The sequence below is a fragment of the Ranitomeya variabilis genome, chromosome 5, assembly GCF_051348905.1.
Source record: "Ranitomeya variabilis isolate aRanVar5 chromosome 5, aRanVar5.hap1, whole genome shotgun sequence".
NCBI classification, from domain to species: Eukaryota; Metazoa; Chordata; class Amphibia; order Anura; family Dendrobatidae; genus Ranitomeya; species Ranitomeya variabilis.
This window is the reverse complement of record NC_135236.1, coordinates 287,012,323-287,024,683: the sequence shown is the minus strand read 5'-3', so window position 1 is coordinate 287,024,683 and position 12,361 is coordinate 287,012,323.

The window sequence follows — 12,361 nt, the reverse complement described above, 5'->3', positions numbered from 1 at the left end:
AGTGCCGGGTCCGGAACTAGAGAGGCGGCATCCCCTGTTCCCGGGGGGAAGCCTGAGTAAGCCAGACCTTCCCCTATTGCCTGGGGAAGTGCTAGTGGTGCGGACCTTCCTGCTGTCCCAGGAGGGCGGAGAAAGAAGAGGAGAAAGTGCGCACAGCAGCGGGGGGATAAAAGATAAAAGCGAGCGCAGGAGGTCAGTTTGGCGCTAACGCAGAGCAGCGCGCAGAGCATTGAGCGGCATGCTCTGCCTCCTCTGCCCTCACCACAGATACAAGAGCTGCAACAGGTGGCATAGAGAAAGACCCCGTCACCTGGAGAGGGACCGCTGCAGAACAGAGAAGAGCCGTGCACACCGAGAAGACCAGAAGGACAGGAATTGCTGCGCTGAGGGGAGCTGTGTGTCAAGCAGCAGCAGCCAGAGAGAGGAGTGCTCCGTCCGGCGAGCACCAGCAACATGCAGGCCAGCATCCGCCATTTCCAGCCACCAGCAGTGGGGACCAGAGGGGAAGAGTGATTTACAGTGTGTGCCTGGCAACTACAGAGAGAGGTGCAGTGTACCGGTAACTACCAGAGAGCAAGGCACCAAACGCACGGTCTCCGTGAGTACAACACACGTGCCCCATAAGAATGACCGGGGACAGGACAGACCCTTGCACCCTGACTGTGCTATTATAGATTTGCTGAGCCACGTTGGGCTCATACAGGGCTGTGGCCCATACCCTTGTCAGACACTACAGCAGGGAACAGTGAGCACTTCGGTCCCAGAGCATCGGATGTACAGCGTAAGCCCGCGCCCAAGCACTGCCACCGCCACCACTGACAGAGACTGTGAGGAGAGCCGTGAAGGGGCCACGTCAGGTTTAGACAGTGCCGTGGCTCACGCTCTTCCGGCTACATCAATATATGGACTAGGGCTCAGCGGAAGGTACCGGAGACCAACCGCTGCTGCCAGAAGACGGGGCATTGATGCCCACAGGACCAACAGGTAAAATATACCGCGCCAGCTGTTGTCGGCGCTAACCGTTTCATGGCCCTAGGAATCATTAACTCTCATCAAAACTGCCGTTACTATTACCGTCATTCTTCACCTCACCATATCCTTTGCCATTGAACTGTTTTATCCCCTGTTTATCCCTTTACCTCCCTGCGAGTATTCCCGTTAATAAACTTGTTAACCCTTGCTCTGCCCCCTGTCCATCACTGCATCCCGCAACCTGCTTACATATCAGCAGCACCCATGTAACACCCCAAAGATGTCTGACAATGGCAAATGTAGGTTATGTAATCCAAAACACGTGAAGTGCAGTCACGTGATCCTTACACAATAAGAAACCAAAAAAGGCAAATATCAATGTAACCAAGATGGGTATCATAACAACATAGTAACATACAGTAGATGCAACAGAGACTCATAATGAAATCAGGTAATAATCCTATATTAGAATAACATAAATGAAACAGATGTATATAAATATATGCACCTAAATGACCAGGCAACGTGGCATATGATGGCCAGGCGCCACATCACGGGCAGCACGGTGGCTAAGTGGTTAGCACTGCAGTCTTGCAGCGCTGGAGTCCTGGGTTCTAATCCCACCCAGGACAACATCTGCAAAGAGTTTGTGTGTTCTCTCCGTGTTTGCGTGGGTTTCCTCTGGGTACTCCGGTTTCCTCCCACATTCCAAAGACATACTGATAGGGAATTTAGATTGTGAGCCCCATCGGGGACAGCGATGATAACGTGTGCAATCTGTAAAGCGCTGCGGAATATGTTAGCGCTATATAAAAATAAAGATTATTATTTTATGACACTGTGGAAAAACACACATGAAAACGAAAAAAAGGTGACCCAGTTAAGTAGTGAATAAAGCAGGAGGATAACTCAGGTAAATAGTAAAAGGAGTGTAAGAAGTGTGAGAGGAAATGGTAATGGTACCTTTCAGTTATATATATGATATGTGCCTGGCATCCTAGGGGCTTGGTGTCCAAATCTTCCCTTCTTTCGCAGTGGAAGATGATTTTAAACAAGTGGAACAGAGGTGGAGCTAGGGTTTTGGTTCGGGGGGGGCGAAACTTCTGAGTGGGCCCCTAACCAGGTAACCTGGATTACAACTGTGTGATGCACCCTAATAGTGGAGGAGAACCTCAGCAAATGACTGCGCTGTTACTGAAGATAATCTCTATATAAAGACCGATATTGATATTATTGCCATTTGGTCAGTGGTATATACCAGCCCTACAGAACATATAAGAGATCACAGCATAGTTACAGATGACTTACCGCTGACGTTCTTTCCAATGTAATTGTTCACTTTTCACGTCTTTTCCATCTGGCCCAGATTGACATTACAACTTCTTCCAGCCACTACTCGGCTGCAAAGATTACAACAAAGACACATTTAACTTGTCACATTTTCAGCACTGTCCCCAATGGGACTATCCCCAACCTGTACAAACTCCTCATTCTGCTGATACCCCAATGCTGTGTCGCTGCTGTCGTATGTGTCCCTATTACTGCACCTAAATACTAAAGGAACCCTCTAGAATATATTAATACAGGGTGCAAATGCCTTAGAAAACAGAGCCCACATTTTGTCCCCTAGAAAGTAATAATGCCCTCTGTGTACCCCTTTGACAGTCACAGTTACCTGAGTTCCCCTATAACAATAAGTGCCCACTTTACATTTAATAATGTCCCGAGTCTCCCCCTGTACAGCTCCCCTATACACAGTATGATGCTCTCTTATACACAGTCTAATGCCTCCTCACTGTATATATACTGACCCCTTTGTATCCCACAAACTGTTTGATAGCTCCAACACTGTAATCTCCACACTGTATGATGGCCCCTAGACAGCCTTCATAAAGTATAATGCACCAGCAATCCTTAATACAGTCCTCAGTATAGTATAATGCACTCTCCATAGGCCTCCATATAGTATAATTAACTCCCCATAGGCAGACTCTGTATAGTATAGTTATATACAAAAAAAAAAAACCAGTCTGAAATGTCACAAAGGGGAAAAAAAGGCATGTGCAAAAATGAATAAAATACAATATTTTATTGAATAATAAATAAAAACATTATAAGAAATTAAAACAAAGGGATTTTCTCAAAAGTGGCCAGGTGTGGGGCTATTAATAAAAAAAAAAGTTCAACGCAGCAGCATTTATGGTTTTGGAAGGATTCACAACCAATGCATATGTAAAGAATATATTCCTTTTAAGTAATAAAAGTGCAAAGTGCCTAATGTTATCAAAGAAAAACAACTTCCAAAGTGAATTACCAGCAAAATAAGTGAATCAAAAAAGGAAGTTTAAAGTGCTTGAATGCATGTAAATGGGTGCCATAAGAATCAAAATCTGAAGTAAACTTACATCAGTGTTAGTTCAAACAACCGACACACCAAGGCCGTGACCCCGACAGCGCCGTTTCGCCTATCTGGCTTCTTCCAATGGGAGCATGTGTGTATGGAGTGTAGTATGCATGTTTAAATAGTATGAAAACAGCTGAGAATCATATCGATGCAATCAGAATGGCTGCGCATGCGTAATTCACCGGACTGCCTCTATGCAAACAGTGACTTCCGTGTCCCTGCTCTTGGAACAGAAGCGTGGAACGCTGACGTCACCCTGTGAGCAGGGTCGGAAGTCACGAGGACTCCGGTAACCGTGCATGTGCCAACTGCGCGCTGAGATGAACCAGCTGTACAGGTATGTAATATAAAAATTAATGTGTATAGAGCAGCGTGGTAAAAAATGAAAAACACAGAAAAAGAACATGAAGGAAAGGAAAACATGTCCAAATAGTTATAATTAATATGTTAGAAAAGAAAAAGGGAATATATCTACAAAAAAAAAGGAGGGTAATAAGAATTCATTGTAACTTGATCAAAAAAGTGTTCCAATTGGCAAACTATAATAGAAGGGGAAAGTGACAAATTAAAATTAAGCTGAATTATTAAATGATAATAGGTTGCCAGTGTAAATAGTGGACTTAAAAAATAATAGGTATCAAAATAAAGGAGGGAGAACAAATAGTAAAAATTGTGAAAAGAGAAAATAAAAATAAGTACGGTACCTAAATTAAGTACCTATTTTGATACCTATAATTTCTTAAGTCCACATGGCTCAGCTGGTGGTCCAGCTCACAAGACCGAATATCAAGCGGGTAACTGATATGTTTCTTCTACTTATGCTTCTCATACTACCTCCTGTATTTGCATATCTGACCATTGTATGTGTATAACCATTTTGAATATAGTGTTTTGTCTAGTGTGCCTTTAAGATGATTCAATATCTAATTTAACCTTAGGCTGCACTTTTATCTCGATCCATGAATCCACATGTCAGTGTTCTCGGTTTAACTTCACATGCTTCCGGTGCTGGTTTCTGGTTCGATATAATCCAGTTAACGGACCAAACTTATATCTAACGAGAAACTGGTGGTAATCCTACCGGGCTGGCAAGGCTCTGTTTCACAAGTGCTACTGAAAGGGATCTCTCAGCTTGTCAGGGTTGTGAGCGAGTGTTTTGCCACGCCAGCATCTGCGTGGGCTTCATCCTCTCACTCCCTGTGCCTTGCTAGGGCCGTGTGGAGAGGAGGTGTCTGTGTAAAACTGTGCCAAACTGACCTTACATATCTCCATGGGGTGCAGAACATCATGTTGGTGAAAGTGGGGAGACTGTACCGCGTGATCCCTCCGATGTAATAGTAACAGGTGGGGCCGAAGTCTGGTTCATCACATATTGGTGGCAGTGCAGTAGGATCGAGATAATAGTATGTGTGAGAGTGGGACCCATACTTCCAGACACTAAACACTAACAGCAGTAGCTAACAGCAGTAGCTTTTTGCCACTGAGGTCTAAAGATCAGCTCAACACTAAACATTACGAGTGCAAAAACTGTGAGGTGTATGAGTGCATTAACTTGCAGCTCTGTGACCAAAGGTTGCAAGGATGGCCAGTGGCACCAGAGTGTCATGCTGCGACTGTTCATGATTAAGGAAAAGGGCCCAGAACCATTCCTAGGATTGGGGCCCTAACTATCCCTGCTCCCAAAGTTACCTCTAAAGGTGAGGAGGTTTGGGCCACCAGCCTTACTGTTCTCCTGTTAGTCCCTAAGCTGTCCCCTCCCCCCAGGAGTCCCGGTGTTATGATCCCTAGTGGCGGAGGATCACAAATAGATCAGCAAGTGATTAAACTAAGGACGAGCTCTAGGGAGATGGTAACTGGACTGATCGCAAATCTGAACCTATCCAAAACAACTAGAGGTAGCCAGTGAACGTGCCTAAAAAATTCTTAGACGTCTCGAGCCAGCCTGAGGAACTAGCTACCCCTAAAGAGAAAGAAAGACCTCGCTTGTCTCCAGAGAAATAATCCCCAAAGATATAGAAGCCCCCAACAAATATTAACGGTGAAGTAAGAAGAAGGCACATACATAGGGATGAAATCAGATTCAGCAAAAGAGGCCCACTAGTACTAGAAAGCAGAAAATAGAGCAGGGGTCTATGCGATCAATAAAAAAACCCTTACAAAATATCCATCCTGAGATTTCAAGAACCCACACACCAACTAACGGTGTGTGGGGAGAAACTCAGCCCACTAGAGCAACCAGCAAGCGAGGGAATTACATTTTAGCAAGCTGGAACAGAAAACATGATAAACACTGCTGATCTAAAAATGAGCAAACAAAACTTAGCTTATCCTGGATGGACTGGGAGCAAGGTAGTCAGAAGGAATCTGAGTAGCACTGATTACATCGACAGCCGGCCACAAGTGGAAGTAAAACAGAGCTATATAGGAACCTCCCAGAGGATAACGAACCAGCTGATAGCCAGAGACCAGCAGGATAACAAACAAAGCCACCAGGGGGAGCCCAAAGCAAAAGTCACACCATACCACCAGTGACCACAAGAGGGAGCCCGAAAACAGAGTTCACAACATCCCGGGACAGAAATGTTGGGGTATCAACACATAAGACTGACAGGGATAACAGAAAGCAACAAACATACAAACACTCACCAAATGTAGAGTGGTATATAGGGAAGGATAGGACTGTACCAACCAAAAGGGAAGAGGACAATGAGGAAAGAATACACCCAAAAAAGAGTGACAACAATCTCAAGTAGCAACAACGATCTCCAATTCAGCACAGTGTCTGCAAGGAGCTCGGAAGCAAAGCTTTCACTGGCAAGAAAGAGAAGGTCTGGCCAGGTTTTATAGGGAGAGGTAATGACCAGATCAGAAGCAGCTGATATGGAGCTGCACGTTTCTGACAAGCATAGAAAGGGTCATTAACCTCTTCAGCACCAAATGGAATATTTCCGATTCACAATACGTTGTAATCCTCTAGCCTCAAATCTCCCAGGAGAACGTGACAGACTTGTGACTCAGGGGCAGAGCAAAGGAGATATCCAGTGCTACGGACGGTGGACAGGAGGTGGAAGGTGATGTTGTTGAAGGTAAGGGGGAGGCCAGCCAAGGCTCCCCGAAGTGCCAGTTGTCGGTGATCAGTCCCGCAACCTGCCCGTTGCACCAGGCAGGCAAGCAGGCACGGATACCCTTCTACAACTACACTAGCCAGACTTGAGGCTGTAGACAAGACCACCTATAAGACCTTCATGGCAGCAGCAGAACTTCAGCATGAGCACAAGCACCGGCTACAATTGCTCCAACAGCAACTCCAGCTTCAGCCGCAGATCCCAGCCAGTAACGAGTCCCCTCAGAGCCGGGTCCCGAAGCTACGAGTGGAGGACTTCCCTCTGTTGAACAAAGGAGCGGACTTAGACACTTTTTTCTGGCCTTTGAAAATATGTGTCATCAGTACCATTTGCCTGAGGACCAGTGGGTCCAGTTTTTAACCCCTTGCCCTGGATATCTTTGGGTACCTGCCCAGCGAGGTCACCCTGAGCTATGAGGTGTCATGACTCAGGACAGGGTGGTTCTGGCTCTGTCCTAGTCAGGTCAGGGCTAAGTACTTTGCCTTTCAGTTCTGGGGTGGCTATTTAAGGCTGGTAGTTCCTGGGTCCAGTGTTGGTGATACTTCCGTTTACTCGGCTAGGGATTGCTGACCCAGGTTACTCATCTGTAATTGTTGTGCCTCTGTGTGTTTGAGCTATTCTGTGTATGACCCGTTCGTCCCCTGACTTCTGCCTCTGTGTTCTGCTCTGTACTGCCCTGTCCTTCCTGGTTCTCTGACCTCTTGTCTCGTCTCGGTTCACTTGCTGTCTCATCCCTAGGCACCTTGCTCTCGTTTGGCTTTGACCCTTGGCTCTCCATTTGACGTTTACGTTTTGTGCCCCATATTCCGTGCTCTCAGCTGCTTCCACGTCCTCACGCGCGGTAGCTTTACCACCCCTGCGATCACATGACTGTTTAGTGTCAGGTCCTGTGCACACTGCGTGCTTTAGCTCTCACCCTCCCTGTGCTCGGTTCTGGGCCCTCTGCAAGCACCCCCTAGGCTCCTCATGTGATACACACCGTGTGTCATTACATTATCACCGACCCACTTTTAAAATTTGTTTGGGGGCACTTTTTGTTTGTCTGTGTATATGGATCTGCTGCATGCTTTGTCTGAGCAGGTAACTAATCTGACTCAGATGATGCAAAATCTGTCTGTGGAGCAAAGGTCCTTAGTGGCATCTCACCAACAGGTGTGGAGAGAACTGGTTGAGACTGTTAAACCCATTTGGAGTGCTTCTTTTATTTCTGGCTGTAAGGATGGGGGTGTGTCTGATGTTTTATTACCTTCCACTGAACCCTCTGTCAAACCTCCGGACACCTTTTCTGGGGACAAGATTAAGTTCCAGGTGTTTAAGGAGGGATGCAAACTACTGTTTTCTTTGCGCCCTCGGTCTTCAGACGATGAGAGCCAAAGTGTCAGGACTCTGAACTTTTTTTATTACCTTTTGTGCATTACTGCCCTTTTTCAAGATGGCGTCTTTGGTCTCATGTGCACTGTGTCTTCTGCTATAAAACTCCACCCCAGCCTTCAGTCTGTGCTAGAGTATTCTGCCTTGCATCCAGCTCCTGACCTCTGGTGACTCCCTGGCTATATACCTGCTCCTGTGAACCTGTGGGGTTATCCTGCTACTCTGCTCTGAGTTCCTGCTGCATACACCAGTTTCAGTAATCCTCCTTCATCTGCTGCTCGTGTTTACTTCCATCTGCATTTGCTGGACATGTAAGCTGTTGCTGCTCTGCAAGAACCTGAGACTATTACCCAGGCCTCCCTGGTTGAGCTAAGATATTATTTGAACTGCCTTATAAGCATATCTATCTGTGTTTTGGACTAAGCAAGGACTTATTCATGTCAAGAATCCTCAAGAATAATTGTGCTTCATAGACTTTCTGCGTGATTGCATTTTCCTCTGAAGTTTCCTATAGAAACTGCTAAGCTGCATTTAATATTTACTCCAAGTGTTGTGGACTTGAGTTTCTCTCTGCACCTGTTTGAATCACCGTGTGATAATATAGACTTTACCACTTATAAAACTGTGTCCTGTAGTTGTCTTGTTCCACGCAGAGTCTCCTGAGTTATCCCCTATAATTATTACACAAAGGGTGGGCATTGTAATTTCTCTTTTGAGGGAGGGTCCGCAGTGCTGGGCTTTTTCCCTGTCTCCCAATGCCCCTGAGAGAATGTCTGTTGATTGGTTCTTCGAGGCCTTGGGGCTGATTTACGATGAACCGGATCATGTGAGGTTGGCTGAGGACACGATTATGAGTCTCATTCAGGGAAAGCTCTCAGCCGAATGGTACTGTTCTGAGTATCGACGTTGGGCTCCTGAGTTTACTTGGAACGACTCTGCACTCAGAGTGTTGTTCCGAAGAGGGTTGTCCGATCACCTTCAGGACGCATTGGTTTTGCATCCACCGCCCGACTCTTTGGAGGAGGCCATGACGCAGGTCGTTCGAATGGATCGCAGGCTTCGTGAAAGAGCAGCACACTTTGCAGATTTTGATGTGGATCCGCAGCGTTTTTGGACGCGCATAATTGCATCAAATCCGCCGTGTAGTGCACAACCAATGTTAGTCTATGTGAAAGTGACATGTGGTGTGCACATGCTGCGGAAAAAAATGTGCGGAATCGGATTTTATTTTCCGTATTTTCCACAGCATGTCAATTCTCTTTGTAGATTTGCAGCGTTTCTGCACCCATTGACTTCCATTGTGTCAGGCCAATCTGCAGCAAAACCGCAGGTTTAAAAAATATCTGGGGTTTTGCTGCGGATGTGCCGGCGAGAAACGCTGCAGATCGGGAGTGGGAAAAGTGTGTGGGTGGAGTGTGGGGAGATACTGTGTGTGTGGGCGGAGAATGTGTGAGCGGAGATGTGCGTAGCTGTGTGCGGGTGTTTATGTGTGTCTGCGGGGCTGGGTGTTTCTGTGTGGGTGGCTGTTCGTGTGCGGAAAAGATGTGCGTGTGTGTGCGGGGCTGTATGTGCGTGTAGGCAGACATTTGTCTGATGGGACTACTAGTCCCATCCGGCTATGCCTGCTACAGTGACAGGTAGCCAGATGATGGGACAGCAGTAGTCCATCATCCGCTACTGTGTTCGTGTAAAAAAAAAACCAAGTACACACATATACACATACAGTACATACAACATACAGTACATACTCACCAATCACCTAGTCCCCAAAGCCCTCGATCACCTGGAAAAAATGTAAATAAAAAAACAACATCTTCCCTGATCCGATGTAATCCAATTAATAACGAGTGTCCCACGACGATCTCCCGTGGAGAGCTGTCACATCGGCAGATGCGACCGCTCTCCAGGGGCTCCGGGATACAATGACGAAAGGTATCCTTCCGCACTGTATCCCTCCGCCGCCGTGAGTACAGTATAGTTCATACTGTCACTTGCGGCACCGCTGTGTGGGAAAATTCTCACGCAGCAGTGCCGTAAAGTGAGAGCCCATTGAACCCTCAGTGATAACACTGCAGGGGCCATTGTCTTCTGTCAGTGTGTCACTGGAGGCCTATAGAGCTGTCACATCTCCTGATCTTATAGCTCTATGGGGAGATCGTCACGGGACACTCGTTATTCAATGGACTGTGTCGGACAGGGAGTATTTATGTTGGTTTATTATTTTAATTTCTCGCACCTCAATACCCGGCACTGCCGTCGGCATTCAGGACCGGAGTGTGTGGGCGGAGTGTGGGGAGATACTGTGTGTGTGGGCGGAGAATGTGTGTGAGCGGAGATGTGCGTATCTGTGTGCGGGTGTTTATGTGTGTCTGCGGGGCTGTGTTTCTGTGTGGGTGGCTGTTTGTGTGCGGAAAAGATGTGCGTGTGTGTGCGGGGCTGTATGTGCGTGTAGGCAGACATTTGTCTGATGGGACTACTAGTCCCATCCGGCTATGCCTGCTACAGTGACAGGTAGCCAGATGATGGGACAGCAGTAGTCCATCATCCGCTACTGTGTTTGTGTAAAAAAAAAAAACAAGTACACACATATACACATACTGTACATACAACATACAGTACATACTCACCAATCACCTAGTCCCCAAAGCCCTCGATCACCTGGAAAAAATTAAAATAAAAAAAAACAATATCTTCCCTGATCCGATGTAATCCAATTAATAACGAGTGTCCCACGACGATCTCCCGTGGAGAGCTGTCACATCGGCAGATGCGACCGCTCTCCAGGGGCTCCGGGATACAATGACGGAAGGTATCCTTCCGCACTGTATCCCTCCGCCGCCGTGAGTACAGTATAGTTCATACTGTCACTTGCGGCACCGCTGTGTGGGAAAATTCTCACGCAGCAGTGCCGTAAAGTGAGAGCCCATTGAACCCTCAGTGATAACACTGCAGGGGCCATTGTCTTCTGTCAGTGTGTCACTTGAGGCCTATAGTGCTGTCACATCTCCTGATCTTATAGCTCTATGGGGAGATCGTCACGGGACACTCGTTATTAAATGGACTGTGTCGGACAGGGAGTATTTATGTTGGTTTATTATTTTAATTTCTCGCACCTCAATACCCGGCACTGCCGTCGGCATTCAGGACCGGAGTGTGCGGCTGCATGTATTTCTATGTAGCTGAACGCTCCGGTCCCGAGTGCCGGGTATTGAGGTGCGAGACTCGTGCGAGTTTCTCACAAGTGTGACCCTGGCCTAACGCAGATTTTGTGTGTTTGTGTCTTTATTTAACTCTTCATGTACCATTTTATTATGTTTATTACTAAACATCGGGCTTGGTATTATCTATCAATCTATCTATCTACGAATCGCTCTAATAGCATTAGAAAAAAATAAGGCAGCACTCCTTTCTTGTTTAGGTGAAAATCTGTGATTTACTTCAGACCCACATGGCAGGCGACGTTTCGGCTCCTATGGAGCCTTTCTCAAGCAGTGAATCATTTACAACAGTGAGTTTAAATACATGCATTAATTGCTCATAAGCTTTACAATTTATAATTTAAACATGATTTGTAACAAATTTACTACGTTACATGGTATTCATAAATTCAATGTGCAACATAATGTGACTATTTCTAAAAAAGTGACGATTCCTAAAAAGTGCCCATTGTGCACTGTGCGGTATATAGAATGTAAACAGGACAATCATCTCCCAGATATTTGCATAGTGGATAGATTGCAGTAAAGGCCTGTGCACCCGAGAGTACATATTGTGCGGCTCCGCTTTATTGGTTCTTCTATAGATCGCTCTATCTATAGATCTATCTATATATTATCTATTAACTATCTTTGTGTGTGTAAACATTATTCTTCAATGGAGTATGTTAATTAAGAGGACGAGGCTGAAGTTGGTTTCTTATTCGTTCAGTTTCTTATTCGGAGCTGAAGTTGGTTTCTTATTCGTCAGTTTCTTATTTTCAATTTTTTCTTTTCTGTATTTTAAAGGTTTAACAACAAAAAATAAGCATCACAATAATAAAAGACAATGCAGTGAGGTGTCCTGATGTGAATACGCTTAAAAACGGCTACAAAAACAATAAAACTGGCACAAAAATGGGCAAAGTGGGCACCAAAGAGCGCTGAAGAACGGGTTAAATGCCTTTGGGCCACTGATCTCACACTGCAGACATATAGAACAGGGCGCCCCACATCCACACCAGTTATTTCCAGCCTGGCCCAAATGGGTTCTGGGCATCAGAACTGGCATCAAAGTGGGCAGTCAATTTTGTCCATTTGAATAAGTAACTGATGTTTTTAAGGGGGTTAAATGACTTTGGGCCACTGATCTGATACATAAAATACATATATAGTGATGCCCTGCATCAAAACCAGGTCCCTCCAGCCTGGCCCAAATGGGTTCTGGGCACCAGAACTGGCATCAAAGTGGGCAAACAGCCCATTTTCACAGATTTGATTAAGTAATTGATGTT